Source organism: Canis lupus, chromosome 20 (assembly GCF_048164855.1).
Source record: "Canis lupus baileyi chromosome 20, mCanLup2.hap1, whole genome shotgun sequence".
Taxonomy (NCBI): Eukaryota; Metazoa; Chordata; class Mammalia; order Carnivora; family Canidae; genus Canis; species Canis lupus.
The window spans coordinates 24,078,414-24,099,206 of record NC_132857.1 but is presented as its reverse complement, the minus strand read 5'-3'; the positions used below and the strand labels follow the sequence as shown (position 1 = coordinate 24,099,206).

At 39.0% G+C, this 20,793-nt stretch overlaps 1 long non-coding RNA gene and 1 pseudogene across 7 annotated transcripts in view; both read left to right on the top strand.

Annotated features, from left to right (window-relative positions):
* The window catches only part of LOC140611769 (uncharacterized), a 192,139-nt gene that overhangs the window by 160,379 nt on the left and 10,967 nt on the right, over window positions 1-20,793 (top strand). The gene's annotated exons all lie outside the window — the stretch shown is intronic.
* On the top strand, window positions 10,299-19,708 carry LOC140611559 (vimentin-like; annotated as a pseudogene).

Here is a 20,793-nt window from a genome sequence, read left to right as displayed (position 1 = left end):
ATAAATGAAGAGTAAGAATCATATGATCTTCTCAAAAGATGCAGAAAAAAAAAGCATTTGACAAAATATATCATCCTTTCTTGATAAAAACCCTCAAGAATGTAGGGTAGAAGGAACATGCCTTAACATCATAAAGCCCATATATGAAAGACCCTAGATAATATCATTCTCAATGGGGAAAACCTGAGAGCCTTTTCCCTAAGGTCAGGAACATGACGGGGTGTCCACTCTCACCACTGTTGTTTGACATAGGATCAGAAGTCCTAGCCTCAGTAATGAGACAACAACAAGAAATAAAAGGCATCGAAATTGACAAGGAAGAAGTTAAACTTTGACTCTGCAGAAAAGTCTTTCTTTTACAGGAAGGAGTAAGCAGACCAGCAATACCTTTGTGGATGAGGAGGCCAAAGGTGTTGTGTAAGCAGGCAGCAGAATTTGGGCACTTTAACAGGGAATAATGTTCCCCTGCTCAGCAGATTCTCAGTAAATCAAGTAAGAAAAGATTTTGTGTATCTTAGCGCTTTAGTTCTTGCTCAAGCATGTGGAAAAGCCAGAGTTTAGGTGTCTGGGGAAAAAGAAAAGCATGGCTAATGTTTGGTCAAGCCAAAGTTCAGTGGCTGAGTAATGGGCAATTGTGAGCATTTGGTCAAACTTTATTCCTAACTATAAGTGATTCATTTATCTACCAAGCGAGGATATGAGACTCTTAAGCTTCTGATTTCACTCATGATTTCAATCTTTTTATATCTTTGGTCTGTATTTTGATACATTCCTTGCACTTGATTCTCTAGACCATTAATTTGATGCTCCACAGTGGCAATTCTCTCTATAATTCACCCACGGGATTACTTGTCTGGAAAATCATGTTTTTCCATCTAGAAAGTATTATTGTACCTTTTTTATGTGTGTACTCAAATACTTGTGTGTGTGTGTGTGTGTGTGTGTGTGTGTGTGTGTGTTAAATTTAAGTAGACTGTCTCTTCCCTTATTTATTCCATTCAACATGAAACTAATTTTTCTCTCTCTGGCTACTTGAGCCCTTTAGATATGTGGTGCTTTCTCTGTGTTTATTCACTGAGCCCCAGTCTATTTGATGATATCTCTTTATTGGCGATAATATCACATGGGATGGAAAAGTCTCACACGGGCTTAGCCTCAAAGCATCCGGAAGGCCACTGGTTGCCTGAGCTGTGGAGGAAATCACCGTATTCCTGTATCTCTTACTGTCCTGGCCTCTTTTATGAAATCAAGCTCCCAATATAGTGATTCGATATTGAATACTGACTGACCTTCTCCCCAGGAGTCTATAGATTCCTGTGAGTCAGGCTAATTTTAGGAGCTCTCACTTCCTGTCCTCTGCCCTTGACCCACAATCTGTGCTCCATCACCCACCTGACCCCTCAGGAGAGAGAGCTTGATAGCAATTTGCACTCATTTGCTTTTAGACTCTAACACTCATTTGACTGGAGAGGGTGATAGTGGATTGAAGTTGATCACGGAGAAGGAGCTTGCTGCATTGGTTGGTCAGAACACCGTTCTTGTGCTTCATCAACCAACTTCAAATCTAATACAGAAAGTGACAGATCTGAAGAACAACTTAGAGAAAAATGCTTTTTATATTTAAATATCAAAGTGGCAATGCTAGGAGAAATACCTAAGGGAGGGCCACAATGTGTATTTTTCTGATTGTGCAAAGAAGGATGCTTAAATACTAATATTGTTTAATGTATTACCTTTGAGACAGATGATTTGGCTTTGATGGATTTGTATCTTTATGACATTTAAATTGCTAAAATTTTCAAAAAATGGTCAGTTTTTGCTTTACTGTCTGGAAATATTATAGTTTTCTTTCTATATTATTAGAATATTTGTGAATAGGATATGTAGTTCTTTACAAATTAATTATCAAAAAATACATCTGCTTGATTTAACTTATAGACCACCATACAGTAGAAGTTAATGAATGAGTTCAAGATGTTAGTCTGAGTTGCACAGAGCTGGTTGGCATGCAGGAAGAGAGTGGAGAAAGGATGTTAGTCTAGAGCTTCTTCGCCAGTACTTTCTGTCCTTAAATAGTCTGACAAATTCAGCGTTCTACTCACTTCATACAAAGCCTTAGATTTGTGCTACTTCCAACCAACCACATAGAGCGATAAAGGCTCATAGGAACAACACAGAAAAATCTGGCTCCAAATATTGTCTAAAAGAAGAACCATTGCCTTATCAGACAATGTCGCACATGAATGTAATATGTTAGGTTCAACCAAATGGAATGACCAATTGTGGAATCAGAAAACAATATTCTCAAAGGATCAACTTATAAAATAAAAATCATCTGAAAAATTTGCTACTTTATTTTTTACTCGTATCTCTCATCATCACTTTTTATAGGTAGGTTAATCTGTATACTTTAATAATCTAAATTATTCTCTCTCCCCAAGTAATGCAAACCTTTCACCTGTTTAATTCTTCTTCAGAGTTATAATGAGCAAAAATATAAATTAAACCACAATATCTTGTGTTTTCTTTTATCATAGTCTCATAACCCAGCCCCATTATATATGAACTGCATAGCTGCTAATGATCCTGAAGCTGAATTCACAATGTGTAATATGTTCTCTAGCTTCATTTTTTTCCTATTTAGAAGCCAGATTGCTAAAAACAATTAGTACAGATTGCTCTTGTGGCCTAGCCACTGCCTGCTGACCTCTCTGTGGGTTCTAGGAGGTGTTACAGGACTTTTGATTAATGCACTTCCTCATAATAAAGTACTTGCTTCATACTTACTGTTTTGGGGGGGAAATCCAAGAACACTCTTCACCCTGTTATCTGTACCTTCTCACTTCATTCTGCTTATTGCTTAAATATCTGGCATCAGAGGTTCTCCTTTCTACCATGTATGAAATTGTAACACCAGCATGAGTATTTGCCTGAGTGTTATGCTGCTTTGCTTTTCTTTACAGCAAATGCATTTATTCCAAAGGAAACTTAAGTTCTATGAGGCCAGGGATCATCTGCTATGGAACCTCCAGTTAGTAGAAACAGCCCTGGCACACCATAGGGGCTCAGTGACTAATACAGTAGCTCATCACTGCTTTCCTACCGCTGAACGACACCCAGGTTCCAGGAGGACACATGTTTGACAGTAGAAGGACTGAGAGTCAAGGGTCAATGAAACATAAATGGATACTCTGCTTCTTTTTATAAGGCAATAAGCTTTGAATATATACCATGGCTTCATTAAAGAAGGGAAACTTACTAGCCTCATACACTAGCCATCCGATTAGTAGTATCATATTTTTATGTTAAACATCTTTAAAAAATAAACATCTTATTACACTGTCAGAAATATTTTTCACAATGGTGAAATATAATAGGTTTTTTTTTTCCCTTAGAGGTTATATTAGTAGTTGTTCTCAATTCTCTAACACAGTAGGGTACTAACCTGTGTTTTTGACTGACCAAATTTTATTACAGCCGTTATCTAAAACATAGTATTGCCATTCCCTAAGAAGAATTGTTTATCTGAATCTTGGATAGTGTCAATTTTCATAGTTAAAATGTTTTCGGTTGACGGGGAAGATCAATAATGTTATTGCTTTTTAAGAAATTAAGCAAACTGGTAAAGTTTGCCATTATTTTTAACAACCTACATCTCCTTTATATACAAACTCATGTGTCTTGGGGTATCCAGGTGGCTGAGTCAGTTAAGCCTCAGGCTCTTGATCTCAGCTCAATTCTTGATCTCAGGGTCGGGAGTTCAAGCCCTGCTCTGGGCTCCAAGCTGGGTACAGAGACTACTAAAAGAAATTTTTAAAATTTACAAAGTCAGGTTTCTATGGGTCTATCTTGTTTGGCTCTATTTTAGAGCTATCGTTGGCCACTGATCCATTATAGAAGAGCAACTAAGATGGTAAAAACTTAAAAGTTGTTATATAAAGAGAAGCTGAAGATAATCAAGCCATTTTGTCTCTAATTCTATGATCTTTATACCATTAATATAACTCTTTGAGTTTTTTTCAATAAGTGTATGTTGTACATAATGTAGTCTGTACACTGGATATATTTTGTTTTATTAGTTATATCTCCAAAAGTTTAAGAACAGAAATACAATACAGTTTTCTTTTTAAAAATGGTTACTATTGAGTACATGTGTATGTGGGGAAGGATATCCTTCTCTGAAAGAGCCACTGTATTAATTTTATTTTTGTCGATTTGTAAAGCATCAAGACATCAGAAACACATGCAAAATCTTCAGATTAACAGGTTAACTCAGATTAAGAGAATGCCTCATGTTTGCATTCCTAGGTACCAAATGCTCTGCACAGTCATAAAAAATGACAATACTTAAACCCCCAGGGTAAATGAATGCATTTGAAATTCTTACAGAGACTTTGTTCACTTTATGTCATGCTGTCTTCACATTCAGAGGAAGATTGAATTTGAAATCAGATGACTTGTAAACAATGCTCATTTTAATGCAGTTAGGAGCTGTTTAGGTACATCCTGTAACTTTATCTTTGAAAACAAAGATTTGTAAAGGTGGTAGATGAATTTTCTTTACTTATTTCATTTTAATAATAAATTTAGTTATTGGTGTTCAATTTGCCAAAATACAGAATAACACTCAGTGCTCATCCCGTCAAGTGCCCCCCTCAGTACCCATCACCTATTCACCCCCACCCCCCAACCTCCTCCCCTTCCAACACCCCTAGTTCATTTCCCAGAGTTAGGAGTCTTTATGCTCTGTCTCGCTTTCTGATATTTCCTACCCATTTCTTCTCCCTTCCTTTCTATTCCCTTTCACTATTATTTATATTCTCCAAATGAATGAGACCATATAATGTTTGTCCTTCTGCGATTGACTTATTTCACTCAGCATAATACGCTCCAGTTCCATCCACGTTGAAGCAAATAGTGGGTATTTGTCGTTTCTAATGGCTGAGGAATATTCCATTGTATACATAAACCACATCTTCTTTTTCCATTCATCTTTCGATGGACACCGAGGCTCCTTCCACAGTTTGGCCATTGGGACATTGGTCCTAGAAACATGGGGGTGCAGGTGTCCTGCCGTTTCATTGCATCTGCATCTTTGGGGTAAATCTCCAACAGTGCAATTGCTGGGTCATAGGGCAGGTCGATTTTTAACTCTTTGAGGAACTTCCACACAGTTTTCCAGAGTGGCTGCACCAGTTCACATTCCCACCAACAGTGCAAGAGGGTTCCCTTTTCTCTGCATCCTCTCCAACACTTCTGGTTTCCTGCCTTGTTAATTTTCCCCATTCTCACTGGTGTGAGGTGGTATCTCATGGTGGTTTGGATTTGTATTTCCCTGATGGCAAGTGATGCAGAGGATTTTCTCATGTGCGTGTTGGCCATGTCTATGTCTTCCTCTGTGAGATTTCTGTTCCGGTCTTGTGCCCAATTCATGATAAGATTGTTTCTCTGGTGTTGAGTTTAATAAGTTCTTTATATATCTTGGAAACTAGCCCTTTATCTGATATGTCATTTGCAAATATCTTCTCCCATTCTGTAGGTTGTCTTTTAGTTTTGTTGACTGTATCCTTTGCTGTGCAAAAGCTTCTAATCTTGATGAAGTCCCAATAGTTCGTTTTTGTTTCTGTTTCCTTTGCCTTCATGGATGTACCTTGCAAGAAGTTACTGTGGCCAAAAAAAAAAAAAAAAAAGTTACTGTGGCCAAGTTCAAAAAGGGTGTTGCCTGTGTTCTCCTCTAGGATTCTGATGGAATCTTTTCTCACATTTAGATCTTTCATCCATTTTGAGTTTATCTTTGTGTATGGTGAAAGAGAGTGGTCTAGTTTCATTCTTCTGCATGTGGATGTCCAATTTTCCAGCACCATTTATTGAAGAGACTGTCTTTCTTCCAGTGGATAGTCTTTCCTACTTTATCAAACATCAGTTGACCATAAAGTTCAGGGTCCACTTCTGGGTTCTCTATTCTGTTCCATTGATCTATGTGTCTGTGTTTGTGCCAGTACCACACTGTCTTGATGACCACAGCTTTGTAGTACAACCTGAAATCTGGCATTGTGATGCCCCCAGATATGGTTTTCTTTTTTAAAATTCCCCTGGCTATTCAGGGTCTTTTCTGATTCCACACAAATCTTAAAATAATTTGTTCTAACTCTCTGAAGAAAGTCCATGGTATTTTGATAGGGATTGCATTAAACATGTACATTGCTATGGGTTACATTGACATTTTCACAATCTTAATTCTGCCAATCCATGAGCATGGAATATTTTTCCATCTCTTTGTGTCTTCCTCAATTTCTTTCAGAAGTGTTCTATAGTTTTTAGGGTATAGATCCTTTACCTCTTTGATTAGGTTTATTCCTAGGTATCTGATGCTTTTGGGTGCAATTGTAAATGGGATTGACTCCTTAATTTCTCTTTCTTCAGTCTCATTGTTAGTGTATAGAAATGCCATTGATTTCTGGGCATTGATTTTGTATCCTGCCACGCTGCGAAATTGCTGTATGAGTTCTAGCAATCTTGGGGTGGAGGCTTTTGGGTTTTCTATGTAGAGTATCATGTCATTGGCAAACAGGGAGAGTTTGACTTCTTCTTTGCCAATTTGAATGCCTCTAATATCTTTTTCCTGTCTGATTGCTGAGGCTAGGACTTCCAATACTATATTGAATAGCAGTGGTGAGAGTGGACTTCACTGTCTTGTTTCTGATCTTAGGGGAAAGGCTCCCAGTGCTTCCCCATTGAGAATTATATTTGCTGTGGGTTTGTTATACACGGCTTTTAAGATGTTGAGGAATGTTCCCTCTATCCCTACACTCTGAAGAGTTTTGATCAGGAATGGATGCTGTATTTTGTCAAATGCTTTCTCTGCATCCGATGAGAGGATCCTACTGTTTTGGTTTTTCTCTTGCTGATACGATGAATCACATTGATTGTTTTAGGAGTGTTGAACCACCCTTGTGTCCAGGGATAAACCCTACTTGGTCATGGTGAGTAATTTTCTTAATGTACTCCTGTATCCTATTGGCTAGTATCTTGTTGGGAATTTTTGTATCCATGTTCATCAGGGATATTGGTCTATAATTCCCCTGTTCGTTGGGGTCTTTGTCTGATTTTCGAATGAAGGTGATGCTGGCCTCATAGAACGAGTTTGGAAGTATTCCATCTCTTTCTGTCTTTCCAAACAGCATTAGTAGAATAGGTATGGTTTCTTCTTTAAACGTTTGATAGAATTCCCCTGGGAAGCTATCTGGCCCTGGACTTTTGTGTCTTGGGAGGTTTTTGATGACTGCTTCAATTTCCTTCCTGGTTATTGGCCTGTTCAGGTATTCTATTTCTTCCTGTTCAGTTTTGGTAGTTTGTGGGTTTCCAGGAATGCGTCCATTTCTTCTACATTGCCTAATTTATTGGCGTATAGCTGTTCATAATATGTTTTTAAAATCGTTTGTGTTTCCTTGGTGTTGGTAGTGATCTCTCCTTTCTCATTCATGATTTTCTTAATTTGAGTCTTCTCTCTCTTCTTTTTAACAAGGCTGGCTAATGGCTTTTCTATCTTATTAATTCTTTCAAAGAACCAAGTCCTGGTTTTGTTGATCTGTTCCACAGTTCTTCTGGTCTTGATTTCATCGAGTTCTGCTCAAATCTTTATTAACTCTCTTCTTCTGCTGGGTGTAGGATCTCTTTGCAGTTTTTTCTCTAGCTCCTTTAGGTGTAAGGTTAGATTTTGTATTTGAGTTCTTTCCAATTTTTGGATGGATGCTTGTATTGTGATGTATTTCCCCCTCAGGACTGTTTTTGCTGTATCCCAAAGAGTTTGAACGGTTATATCTTCATTCTCATTAGTTTCCATGAATCTTTTTAATTCTTCCTTAATTTCCTGGTTCACCCTTTCATCCTTTAGCAAGATGATCCTTAACCTCCATGTGTTTGAAGTCCTTCCAAACTTCTTGTTGTGGTTTAGTTCTAATTTCAAGGCATTGTGATCTGAGAATATGCAGCGGACGATCCCAATCTTTTGGTATTTGATAAGACCTGATTTGTGACCCAGTATGTGGTCTATTCTGGAGAAAGTTCCATGTGTACTTGAGAAGAATGTGTATTCATTTGAGTTTGGCTGTAAAGTTCTGTAGATTTCTGTGAAATCCATCTGGTTCAGTGTATCATTTAAAGATCTTGTTTCTCTGGGTATGTTGTGCTTAGAAAACCTATCGATTGTAGAAAGCGCTAGATTGAAGTCACCAAGTGTAAGTGTATTATTATCTAAGTATGTCTTATCTTTGGTTATTAATTGATTGATATATTTGGCAGCTCCCACATTCGGGTTATATACATTGATGATTGTTAAGTCCTCTTCTTGGATAAATCATTTAAGTATGATATAGTGTCCCTCTTCATCTCTCACTACAGTCTTTGGGATAAAATTTAGTTTATCTGATATAAGGATGGCTACCCCTGCTTCTCTTGAGGGCCATTTGAATGGTAAATGGTAATCCAACCTTTTATTTTCAGGTTGTAGGTGTCCTTATGTCTAAAATGAGTCTCTTGTAGACAGCAAATAGATGGGTCCTGCTTTTTTATCCAGTCTGAAACCCTGCTCCTTTTGATGAATTAAGACCATTCATGTTCAGAGTTACTATTGAAAGATATGAGTTTAGTGTCATCATGATACATATTCAGTCCCTGTTTTTGTGGCTTGTTACATTGGACTTCTTAAATAGGAATTTTAAGAGTCCCCCTTAAAATTTCTTGCAGAGCTGCTTTAGTGTTCACATATTCTATCAGGTCCTGTGTGTCTTAGAAGGTCTTTATCTCTCCTTTTATTCTGAATGAGAGCCTTGCTGGATAAAGTATTCTTGGCTGCATATTCTTCTCATTTAGGACTCTGAATGTATCCTGACAGCCCTTTCTGGCCTGCCATGTCTCTGTGGAGAGGTCTGCTGTTAGTCTAATATTTCTCTCCATTAACGTTAGAGATTTCTTATCTCTTGCTGCTTTAAGGATCTTCTCTTTATCTTTGGAATTTGCAAGTTTAACTATTAAATGTCGAGGTGTTGAACGGTTTTTATTGATATTTAGAGGGGATCTCTCTATTTCCGGGATCTGAATGCCTGTTTTACTTCTCAGATTAGGAAAGTTTGCATCTGTGGTTTGTTCAAGCACATATTCTGGCCCTCTGGCCTTTTCGGCGCCCTCAGGAACCCCAATTACATGTAGATTTTTCTTCCTCATGCTGTCACTTATTTCCCTTAATCTATCCTCATGATCTTTTGTTTGTCTCTTTTTTCCTCAGTTTCCCTCTTTGACATCACCTTTTCTTCTTTGTCACTCACTCCTTCTTCTACCTCGTTCACCCTCGTCATTAGGAACTCTAGTTTGGATTGCATCTCATTTAATTGATTTTTAATTTCTGCCTGATTAGATCTAAATTCTGCAGTCATGAAGTCTCTTGAGTCTTTTATGCTTTTTTCTACAGCCACCAGTAACTTTATAATAGTGCTTCTGAATTGGATTTCTGACATTGAATTGTAATCCAAATTTTGTAATTCTGTGGGAAAGAGGGCTGTTTCTGATTCTTTCTTTTGAGGTGAGGTTTTCCTTCTTATCATTTTTCTCAGTGCAGAGTGGCCAAAAACAAGTTGAATTGAGAAAAGGAGAAAAATAGAGAAGAGAAACAAGAAAAGAAAAAGAAAAAAAAAGGAGAAAAAAAGCAAAATAAAGCAGAGAAGAGAAAAAAAGAAAAAAGGGGGGGGAAGCAAACAGAAATCGAAAGACAAAAAACAAGGGGGAGTGTAATCTGATTCTGTATACTGTAGATTCCTCGATTTCCCCTGAAACCTTCCAGTGCTGCTTGGTCAATAATTTGTTTTTCCCCTCTCGGTCTAGCTGTTCTTCTGGGGGAGGGGCCTGCTGTGCTGATTCTCAGGTGTCAGCGCTTGGGGGAGCTGCTCAGCCCCCGGGCTGGTGCAGGGCTCAGTAACATTTGTTTAACCTTTTTATGTGGTGAGGCCACTGTGAGGCTCACTGGGGGTTGTTTACCCCGAGAGGCCCCTGGAGTAACAACCACAGTGGCAGCGGCCAGCTCTAGAGCCTTGGAGTCAGCTCCCGCAGTAACTCCGGAGCTCTCTGTCTACAGGGGCCTGGATGCTCCAGGGGCGGGGCCACTGATCTGCTCAGCTCGGGGCCACCTGGTGGCAGGAGTGTCCTTGCTGTCCTGGGCCCTCCTGGCCTCTGCCTGTCCCGGGGGGAAGCCGGATATTGGGCTGTGTCCCCGGCGCCCTGGGCTCCCGGGGCCTGTGCTGTTGGAAATGCGCCCCTGGCTGCGCAGCGCCCTCCGCTCAGAGCCGCCGCAGGAGGCGCTGGAGCTGCTCCCGGGTCTAGCGGTCGGGCGCTGCAGCCCTTTAGGGAGCTCGGCCACGGGGTGTGGGTGCTCTCACCGGGGGGCAGGTGTCTGTTAGTGCCCCTGGGAGCCTGATGGCATCCCCGCCCCTCCTGGGGTCCTGCTCCAACTCCCTGAGAGTGCCTTTCTGTCCGGAAGATTGGTGAAGCCCCTGCTTCTCCAGGCGGGGCTTTCCTGGGGCTTTCTTGTCCTGGGGGCACTCGCCCTGGCCTTAGCCCGGCTCCTCACGGGGCTCTTCCCCTTGGATGCTTTTTGTTTCTTTATTTCTTTTTCCCCGTCCTCCTACCTTGATACAAGTGTGAACTCTTCTGACTGTAGCATTCCAGCCGTTCTTTCTTTAAATCTCAGGCTGAATTCATAGGTTTTCATAATGATTTGAGGGTTATTTAGGCAATATGGTGGGGACAGGTGACTTGGGGACCCTACTCTTCCGCCATCTTGCCGGGCTCCCTGTGCCAATTTTTAAAAATAATTTTACCTATTTTTTTTAACTTAGGAGACCAACAGCCTATAAACTAAAATAGTCCATGCCCACTTTCTTTAAAAAATAAAATAATGGTTCAATTTAATCACTCCAAACTATGCACTTCTTCTGACTCATCCTCTTATGATACTCTTTTACCCATATTAAACAAATGAGAAACTTTGCAAAGGGGAGATAGGAAAATATTTTAAAAGCCTTGAGTTAATGGATTTCTGGATTTCAAGGATAATGACATCTCAGTCTCTTAGGATATTTTTTTTTTCATTGAAAGCTACTGTAGATAGTTTAATGAGTTAAAAGAAAAAAATAACTATTTTTCATTTATTTAACTCTAGGAGTTGATTGGTTATTTCTTTGACGTTAGGCTTTTGAGATTAAAAAATCACACAAATATTAAGATATTAAATACATAAAAACTTTATACAATTAGACAAACTTCAAATCCAAAATATATACTAAAAATGTTGAAGATATATTAAAGGATTCTTAACATGGGGGAAATCACGTAGTAAAATCCTCTCTTTCAAACCTACAGAGTATGACCTGGGATATTTTATTAAATAGCGAGAGTCTTTTACTGTTAATCAAATGCATCTTCACAAGTGTAGTGATTTTTTTAAAGCATCTGTTGGTCTTTTTAAGAGATACTTGAATCTGAAAGTAGTTTGCTACATCAGTTTACTGAAAATAAACTACACCAAATGTGCTAGAAATGAATAGACAAGAGCAAGATGTTTGTGACCAAAATGAATTGATGTCAATGATAACTGAAGGTACTAAAAAAAAGAAAATGTATATGTTGAAACTTGTAGGTTTTCATTTTAATCATTCAGCACCACCTGACTGAAGTGAATAAAGACAGGAAAAAATAATTTACTGTCACTTCAAAGAAATATGATTTTGGTGCAAGGAAAGAAATATGGCTGACACATTAAGAGTAGTTATTATGAAAAACAATATGGTCAAATTGCAGTTTGCCCATAATTCAGCCAACTTCCTTCTTTCATCATAAGATTTGCATTCTTTGAAGTTGTAGCTTCACAGAACGATGAAGTCTTTTCATTATTCATCTTTGTCACTGTCTCAGAGTTAAAAGGCTTGTTGGTGACAAAAAGCCAATTAATCACATGTACAGTGACAACCATGATCGTAATAAAACATTCTTAGAAAACATGCCCTTTCCTTTACATCAAAACCTGTTGAATGTGCTCTTCCATTCCCTGAAGCTGTGAAGATAGATTATTGTTTTTCAGAGAGATATAAAGAGTACAGACCTAATAGTTGCTGTGATGATGATAGAAATGGACCAAAGTCAGGATTTTTATATTCTATTAGTTTTGACGGTAATTCTTTCTGTTACCTATTTCATCATTTGAAAAGGATGAGGTAATTCATTCTGTAGTAATTTATCCATTAAATCACATTCTAAAGTTCTGGATTGTTCCCTATGTGCCTAGAACAAGAAATTCAAATGAAGACAAAATCTGGACAAAGGCTGAATTTATTCATTAGCTAATGTTTGAAACTAATTATAGTGAAGAGATAGGAACTTAATTATATCATCCTAATCACATTCAACAAAACCTTCAAAAATTCATATGGCACGGTCTAACTGACAAAGTTTTTAAGGGATGTGTCATTCAGTCATGAAGGACAATTGCCTTTTTATTTTATATGGTCAGATTAAGAAATAGGTTGTATTGGTTGGTTGTACAGTTCTTTTTTAGTCAAATATAATTTTTACTTAGTGAATTTAGAGTAAATCTTTTATAACTACAGTCATTGACTTTTTGAAATTAAAAGACTTTTAGAATTTTGTTAGTGCAGGGACTCTTTACTTCTTGTATGCCCAAATGCTTTGGCAGTCTGAAGAAGCCCATGGCTCAACTCCTACAACCATTATATTATGATGTAAAAATAACCTTAACTTCTATAGGTAACAAAGTGAGAGGTAGTATTACTACTAATATACATTTGTTGCTTACAACCATAATTGAAGGAAATGTTAAATTTTAGTGAGGTATGAGTGAGAATAAAAAATGTACTATTTTTCTGCCCAAGTTCACAGACTCTGTCAAATCTATTCAGATGCCCGGGGGTGGGGGTGGGGGGGTGGGGGGCAGTGGTCCTTGGACCTCAGATGAATTGTTGGTCTGTATAATTATCCATTGTCCTGATGAGGAAACACGTCTTTAAGACATTTGTGACAATTTGTACAGGCAGGTGGTGAGTGAAGAGCTAGACCCTGATTCTCCAGATGGTTTTCCCCACACTCTCAGAGCATCACATCTACCTCAGCATGAAGTGTTACAGAGTTTTATTTCATTCTATTTTAAACTAGATATTTTCAAAGTACTAATTTGTAAAAGACAACCATTTTACAGATGGTTGTAGGAGACTTTGGAGAAAGAAAGTTTAGTACAATCACTTTACTTTGTTCCTCAGCACTCATGATGGGAAATCTGAGTAGCTGCGTAGGTTCACAGTGAAGATGAGTAACACAAGCCCTTTTGTAGCACTGACTATTCTTGTTTCTGTTTCTCATGGCTGGGGATTCTCTCTGCATAGGTCACTGTTTTCATTTTTGGGGTGGTCAGGGTTATAAAATGGCTAACACATCCATCATCTTATTCCAGGAGATGGTTGCCATCAAGAACCATTAGTCATATACTTTTGCTGAGATTTTCAACCATAAACTGATGAATATACATTCCTTCTCTTTGCAGAAGCCACAGACACTAAGATTGAACTCCAGAGAGTAGATGTGAATTTATCAGATGGCATGTTTGTCAATGCATTTACTATGCAGGTTGATTAGCAGGGGAAAAAATAGACATCATCTTTTAACATTTTCTGGGTTATATTTGCAATTTACAGCAATTGCTAAAAGTAACAAGTCTTCAAAATTTGAAAAAAAATGAGAGGACAATTTTTAAAGTTAAGGAGTGCTGAGAGAGAACTAGCAGAACTAACAGATGTTGCAGTGACATGATCTGTCAAAAAAGATTGTATTGGATTTTCAGAAAGCAGCACAAATAAAAGTTGAAAGTAAATAGACCTGTTATACTTTTGATTAGTTTGCCCAAATATGTACTTCTATAGAGACAGGGACCATGTAGCTTCCATATATTTAATATTCTCCATCATACCTGGCCAAGAGGAGTTCTATTTGCAGCATGCAACAAATGCTTAGTGTAATGGAAAACCTTGGAATGCTGAGCTGAAAGAGACCTCAGGAATCATGTAATCCAAGCTCCTTTATACTGGGTGAAAAAGCATCTGTAATTTAGTGTTTGAAGTGCCCTTTGCTCAGAAGATTATTTAAATAGGTATTAAGATTGAATTATTAGGCCAACAAAGAAGATTTCTCACCATTTACTATAAAAAGCATCTGATGAATTTTAGGGATGCTATTTTAAGCTACATTTTTTGGTGTTATCCACTATCCATATATTAAGTTTCAAAACAACTCTAAATTAGATAGTATTACTGTCATTCTCAGACAAGGAAACTAATACAAGAAAAGGCTAATCAAATAACCCAAGGTCAAAAAGGTAGCAATTGGCAGGTCCAGGATTCAAGCTAACAATATCCACTTTGAAAGACCATTATGTTAAAAGGGGGAGAAAGAGGAGGGGAAAAATCAAGGCTGGTAGATGAAGGAATGAATATGAATAAGAGCACATACCGATCATGAGGCAGCTCTAGCAAGTTACACTGGATTCCTATATTCTACACAAAAGAGATATAATATAAGCACGTACATATTTGACTAATATGTCTGCAGTGGGGGTAGGGGGACAAGTGCCTCAGGGGAAATGAGAGGGAAGGAGGATCTTACCAATTTTTTTCTAGTGATTCATAGGTAAGTCTTACATTTATTGTTTTCATTTCATATATGGGTTCCTTTTCCCGTATTATGTGACAGATAATGTAAGGCTATATTTTATTTAGAGGATTTCTATTTCATAAGATGCTGAACTAGGAGAACTTTAGTAAGTTTCTTATAGGAAGTTACATACTTGAAATTCTTAAGACCTATTACATCAGACAAAAAAACAGTTAAAATTGTGTTTAATTTACTTATATTTTTTTGTATTAAATGGAATTTTCTGGATTATGATAGATAAATATTATCTTTAAATGAGCTGTTTATTAAAATAATTTACCAAGTAACATCTCCATTCCCAAACTACACATAATTTATGTAACATCTTTTGAAGGTACTCACGGTCAACTCCACTTGAGTCATTCACAGTAAACACTTTTTGAGTTGGAGACATGTTGATGATGAACAATGTACTTTTTATATTAAGACCAGTTTGCTATTTCTCTTGGGAGGCTGGATTAGAGGAGGAATGATGCCTGTCCTCTACTTGGGAAGAACATATTTTTAATTCCTCTAAACTTCCTATATTGGGATTCATCAATATGAATCATGAAAGAAATTTTGGCTCAAGTGAGGCTAGTGCCAGTGCCAAGATTTTAAAATACATTCTGTGGATCATAGCCAAAAATGTAATCATGTTCAGGATTTAGAAATTAGAACACTAGCTGATAGGTCAGGTGCCAGATCATAAAACACAGTGTGCTTAGAAGAAAGAATATTTTGGACATTTTTGTGATGGCCCAAATATAACTGATAGAGAGATCCAGTCCAAATGAATGGCTGATTAACTTTTCTACTCACTTTAACAAATTTACGAGACCTTTGAAGTTTAGCGTTAATATAATGCTTCATCAGGCTCAGTGAGACAAAAGCTTAATGTTGAGATTTCTCATTTACTGTTGGTTGCTTATATACAGAAGTTCCAAACAATTTTCTTCCTTATGGAACCTAGATTTTGGTCATGAATTTGGGGGGGGGGTCAAGTATTTCAGAGGAACTGGACACCTCCAAAGTTCCAGGCTGGAGATCCCTTTGCCCTTGGCTGGTTTGATTATCCTCATTATTCTCATGTGACTCTGTTCTAGCCAATGAGCTGTGAAGAGGTTTCTGTTAAATATCTTTTGGGAAAGGAAAATAAGTAGTATATATTATATTGAAGATAACTACTTCTTCCTGACTATGGAAGCTATTCTATGAAGATGAGGTGCTTGACATTGGTATAGCCATCTTGTCACCATGAAGTAACAAACTTGTAAAAAACCAAGACAGTGAGGTGTCAGAGCTTAAATATGACCCTTGGTGAACTATTTCTGTGCTAAGTTTAATACGCTAAAATAGCCCTATCTCCTCACTCCTTGATATGTGAGATAAATTTGCATTATTAATGTCAACCTTCAGAGTTAACGTGGTTAATATCATTGCAACTGGAAACATTCTAACTGAAACATTCCACTGAAACATTCATCACCTGCTACTCTGGGGCTCCTGAGAGTTATAGCATAAGAAGTTCTCTAGTTACAGGTACATTTTTTATTCTGTCCCATAATTCATGCTGCTTTTCCTACCTAGTTTTGGCCTCCTAGACTAAAACATAAAGGTCCGCTTTATTGCTCTTCATAGATCATTTCCTACTTCACTCCAGTTCCTCAGGCTTAGATAATGTAATTAATTCATTCATAGAATTATTTACTGGATACACATTCAATAGCAAGCTCTGAACTAAATAAGATGATGGGGATAAAAATGAAAAAGATGCCACTTCTATTATGAAGGACTCACTCTACTGTAGACACAAATGATTAGTCCATCTTATGAACAATCTGTCCTAGAGGGATACACTGAACATTTGTAAGTACTAAGTGTATAGAGAACAGGAACTTCAGATTGGGTGGGGGGGAATTCTGGAAAAGCCTTCTTGCCAATAGCACCCAAGACAAAAGCCCATGGGAGCACATTATTAATATAGATCAAGCATTGAGTATCTTCTTTCTTTCTGCCTCATCTTTAGATTGTCCCAGAATCAAATGTGCTTCCAAACTGAAGGCCATCAATAACAATACAAACCACTATTTTAAAGATTTTATTTATTTATTTATTTATTTATTTATTTATTTATTTATTTATTTATGTTTTAGAGAGAGCACATGAGAGCGAGATTGGGTTTGGGAGAAGAGAGGAAGGACAAGCAGGTTTGGCATTGAGTGCTTAGCTTGACTTGGGGCTCGATATCAGGACCCCAAGATCGTGACCTGAGCTGAAATTAAGACTTAGATGCTCACTGGGTGTTATGCTATATGTTGGCAAATTGCACTCCAGTAAAAAAAAAAAAAAAAAGAGTTGGATGCTCAGCTGACTGAGCCTCCGAGGCACCCCCAATACAAACCACTCTCTCTCCCTTTTTAAAAGTTATTTATTTATTTATTTATTTATTTATTTATTTATTTGAGAGACAAAGAGAGAGACAGAGACACAAGCAGGAGGAATGCCAGGCAGAGGGAGAGAGAACAGCAGGCTCCCCATGGAGCAGGGAGCCCAATGAAGAACTTGATCCCAGGACCCTGGGATCATCATCTGAGCCAAAGACAGAGGCTTAAGTGACTGAGCCACTCAGGCACCCGAGTACAAACACTCTTACTCAAAAAAGAAATCTAGCTATTGCACTTGGGGATGTTATACTTGTCCAATTGTTCAGTGTGAGTGTAAATGGAGCTTCTTTCTCCAAACAGGCTTATGTAGGCTTTATGGAATCTGGTTGATAGAATTAGATTAGAAGGTATGGATAAAGGAATAGGCGAGACTTCTGACCACTCTAGTAAGGGGAAATAATATTATAATATAATGATTAACTACCTTCCCCAGTTTTTAAGTACTGAGAACACTGCTTACTTTAGAAATTTATTTTGCTTTTGGAGTCATCTCATGTAAGCACTGTACATGTAACTGTTCAGGATTATCGTAAGGAATGATGGTTTATCTCTCTCAGTCTAGTAAAAGAGCGATGAAATGCATTTATCTATTTTGAAACATCTATGCCACTTCTACAAATATTTGCTGATGTCCAAATGTATCACTTTTTTCTAAAACTTACCATAGTTATATTTCTGAAATTAGAACTATCACATCAAGGTGAGAATTCTTGCACTGAACTATAGGTACAAATTTCCATGACCCACAAATGATCTTCCAACACCAGCTCATCAAGAATAAGCTCAAGAGCTCTGCCCGCACCCCCGCGCCCTCGCTCGCCGGGCCTCCCTGAGCCGGGCCGCGCCGCCGCAGCCGCGCAGCCCACCGCCGCCCTCCGCAGCCACGGCCACCGGGTCTGTGTCCTCGTCCTCCTACCGCAGGATGTGCGGCGGCCGGCCCGGGAGCCGCCGAGCTCCGCGCGGAGCTACGCGGCCGCGTCCCCCCGCACCTACAGCCTGGGCGGCGCGCCGCGCCCCGGCACCAGCCGCAGCCTCTAGGCCTCGTCCCGCGGCGCGTCCGCCACGCGCTCCTCCGCGCTGGCCTGCGGAGCAGTGTGCCTGGCGTGCGTCTGCTGCAGGACTCGGCGCGCTTCTCGCTGGCCGCCGCCATCAACACCGAGTTCAAGCCCACGCGCACCACGAGAAGCTGCAGCTGCAGGAGCTGAATGACTGCTTCGCCAACTGCATCGACAAGGTGCGCTTCCTGGAGCAGCAGAACAGGATCCTGCTGGCCGAGCTCGAGCAGCTCCGGGGCCAGGGCAAGTCGCGCCTGGGGGACCTCTACGAGGAGGAGCTGCGGGAGCTGCGCCGGCGGGTGGACCAGCTCACCAACGACAAGGCCTGCGTCGAGGTGGAGCGCCACGACCCGGTCGAGGACATCATGCGGCTCTGGGAGAAGTTGCAAGAGGAGATGCTTCAGAGAGAGGAAGCCGAGAGCACCCTGCAGTCTTCCCGACAGGCTGGTGCCAACGCTTCTTTGGCGCGTCTTGACCTTGAGCGGAAAGTGGAATCCTTGCAAGAAGAGATTGCCTTTTTGAAGAAACTACATGATGAGGAAATCCAGGAGCTGCAGGCCCAGATTCAGGACCAGCACGTCCAAATCGATATGGATGTTTCCAAGCCAGCAATATGAAAGCGTGGCTGCCAAGAACCTTCAGGAGGGCGCGGAATGGTACAGGCCCGAGGTTGCCGACCTCTCTGAGGCTGCGAGCCGGAACAACGATGCCCTGCACCAGGCGAAGCAGGAGTCAACTGAGTACCGGAGCCAGGTGCAGTCCCTCACCTGCGAAGTGGATGCACTCAAAGGGACTAATGAGTCTCTGGAACGCCAGATGCGTGAAATGGAAGAGAACTTGGCCGCCGAAGCTGCTAACCACCAAGACACTATTGGCCGCCTCCAGGATGAGATTCAGAACATGAAGGAAGAAATGGCTCCTCACCTTCGGGAGTACCAGGACCTGCTGAATGTTAAGATGCTCTCCACATTGAGATTGCCACGTACAGGAAGCTGCTGGAAGGCGAGGAGAGCAGGATTGCTCTGCCTCTTCCAAACTTTTCTTCCCTGAACCTGAGGGAAACCAACCTGGATTCACTCCCTCTGGTTGACATTCACTCAAAGAGAACGCTTCTGATTAAGAGGTTGAAACTAGGGATGGACAGGTTATCAACGAAACTTGTCAGCATCATGATGACCTTGAGTGAAGCTTGCACAGATTCGGTGCAGCAATTATTACCCGCTAGAATTTCAAAAAAAAAAAAATCCATATCTTAAAGGAACAGCTTTCAAGTGCCTCTCTGCAGTTTTTCAGGAGCGCAAGATAGATTTGGAATTAGGAGTAACTTCTAGTTCTTAAGAACCAACACTCTTATAAGATTTAGGAGAAAGTTTACAACATAATCTAGTTTACAAAGAAAACTTGTGCTAGAATACTTTTTAAGAAGTATTTTTGAAAACCATTAAAACTGCTTTTTTCCAACAAGTATCTGACCCACTTGTTTCTGCTTCAATAAATCTTTGGAAAACTCAAAAAAAAAAAGAATAAGCTCAAGAAATGAAATGAGTGGTATAAGTTTTTTAATTTCAAAAGTGGTAATATTGTAATGCAAACTCACAAAGGAGCTAAGAGAAAATTCTTTTTTCAAAAATCAATTTCTTTAGCATATATAATTTGGAAAGAAAAAAAGCTTTATACTATGGTTATCAATATGCTCCATCAGGAATTCCCACTCAAAGTTCATATAAGCATTAAGTTTAGCTTCATTGCTAATTAGATCAGTGAATTTGGGAATGTTTTGAGAAATGCTTATCAGAGCTTTTAAACACTCATATATTTTAGAGTAGATGAAATGTTAATAATGAGAATTTTTCATTATTTGTTTCTTTACGTTGTAAGTTGACAAAATACAGATGAAGAGGTTAAGAACTGTATTTAGTGAAGTCTTCATGAATGTTATTTTAAAAAAAGCATGGCCACTATCAAACCACAGGCATTCTTGCATTCAACTAAAGTAGAACATTTCATCAGTAGCAGCCTTTTATGTATAGTTGAGTAACCCAGGAAGGCTAAGGAAACGATTTTTTTTTCAGCCTACAATGGTTATTTATTTTATAAAAAAGTTTTTTGAAACGTGTCTTAATGGCATAAAACTATTGTTAAGTATGGGGTTCCAGAAATTCTATATTTTCCATGATTTTAAAGACATTTCTAAGACTGAAGTTTTCCAGCACAGTCCATCCTTTAATACTTTCTCTCTGGTGATTTTAAAAAGGGAAGCCATTACTTGGGGACCTTCCATGAGAATCATTACGTAAGATGAATAAAAACACATTTAAAATGTTCTTTACCTCAAATTCTAACCAATATAAACTAACCAATTCTAACCAATATAAATTCTAAACAATATAAAGATAGACTACAAAAGACCAGAGGGAGTTTATTTTTTAAGTTTAATTATTTTTTAATTTTTTAAAGATTTATTTATTTATTTTTAGAGAAAGAGGGAGAGAGCAGGGAGAGGAATAGAGGGTGAGGGAAAGAGAGAATTCCAAGAGGACTCCCCTCTG